The sequence below is a fragment of the Microtus ochrogaster genome, chromosome 7 (assembly GCF_000317375.1).
Source record: "Microtus ochrogaster isolate Prairie Vole_2 chromosome 7, MicOch1.0, whole genome shotgun sequence".
NCBI classification, from domain to species: Eukaryota; Metazoa; Chordata; class Mammalia; order Rodentia; family Cricetidae; genus Microtus; species Microtus ochrogaster.
In genome coordinates, this window is record NC_022014.1 from 79079501 (window position 1) to 79081115 (window position 1615).

At 47.1% G+C, this 1615-nt stretch overlaps 1 protein-coding gene across 1 annotated transcript in view; it reads right to left on the reverse strand.

Annotated features, from left to right (window-relative positions):
* The window catches only part of Unc13d (unc-13 homolog D), a 16034-nt gene that overhangs the window by 9085 nt on the left and 5334 nt on the right, over window positions 1–1615 (reverse strand). The gene's annotated exons all lie outside the window — the stretch shown is intronic.

Sequence of the window (1615 nt, forward strand, 5' to 3'; positions counted from 1 at the left end):
CCTTTAATCCCAGCACTCAGGAGGCAGAAGCAGGTAGACTTCTTGAGTTTGAGGCCATCCTGGTCTACAGAGCTAGTTCCAAGACAACCAGGGCTACACAGAGAAATCCTATCTTGAAAAAAAACCAATAAAACAAAAAAACTTCGGCGCTGGGCAGGATGAAGCATACTTTAATTCTCCATCTTGGAGGCAGGTGGATCTCATTGAGTTAGAAGTCAGCCTGGTCTACATAGCATTTTCTAGGCCAGCCAGGGCTACATGGAGAAACCTTGTCTCAAACAACAACAAAAGTCCTTCACTGTTTCTGGGTCCAGTAAGATGGCTCAGTGGGTAAGGATAGTTACACCTGTCGGGGCTAGAGAGCTGGCCCAGGAACTAAGAACACTGGCAGAGGACCTGAGTTTGGTTCTCAGCATCCACATCAGGAGGTTCATAACTACCTGAAACTCAGGCTCCAGTGCCCTCTCCTGACCAGTGAAGGCATCTGTACACAGGTGGTATGTGTTCACACAGACAACATACATACATACACATACATACACACATTTAAATTTTAAAAAATGAAGCTGGGCAGTGATGGTACAGGCCATTAATCCCAGCACTTGGGAGGTAGAAGCAGGTGGATCTCTGTGAGTTCAAGGCCAGCCTGGTCTACAGAGTGAGTTCCAGGACAGCCAGGGCTACAAAGAGAAACCCTGTCTCAAAAAACCAAAACAATAAACAAACAAACAAGTCGAAAGGATATGTGTGTGTGTGTACATGCATGTCTGTGCATGTAACCATGTGCATGCACGTGAAGGCCAGTGGTCAAGTCAAATATCTTCCTTAATCACTCCTGAACTTTCCCAAATCCACTAGACCCCCGTCTCTGCCTCCCCGGGGCTGGGATTTCAGCCACGTCAATCCACACCCTACCAGGATGCTGGGGATTGAACTCAGATTCTAATGTTTGCAGGCAAGCATCTTCCCACTCTAACTTACTGAACAGCTGAGAACAACCCTAAACTCCCCATCCTCTTGCCTCCACCTCCCAAGTGCTGAGATTACAGGTGTGAGCCATTATGCCTGGGTAAAGCCTTAGGGTTTCTTGTTTCCTTTGAAAAGTCAGATTTAGAGTTTTGCACCCATGGCATTAGCATTCACTCATCAGCTGGAAGCTCTCTCGGAGGTGTAACGGTACAGAGCAGAAAAGAATAACGACAGCTTGAAATCTGCAGGGAAATGGATGGAGCCGGAAGACACCATTCTGAGTGAGGTCACCCAGACCCAGAAAGACAATTATCACATGTACTCACTCGTAAGTGGTTTTTAAACATAAAACAAAGAAAGCCAGCCTACAAATCATACTCTCAGAGAACCTAGACACCAATGAGGACCCTAAGAGAGACATACATGGATCTAATCTACATGGAAGTAGAAAAAGACAAGATCTCCTGAGTAAACTAGGAGCATGGGGACCTTGGGAGAGGGTTGAAGGGGAGGGGAGAGGTAGGGAGGGGAGAAGAGAAAAATGTAGAGTTCAATAAAAATCAATAGGCCGGGCGATGGTGGCGCACGCCTTTAATCCCAGCACTCGGGAGGCAGAGGCAGGCGGATCTCTGTGAGTTCGAGACCA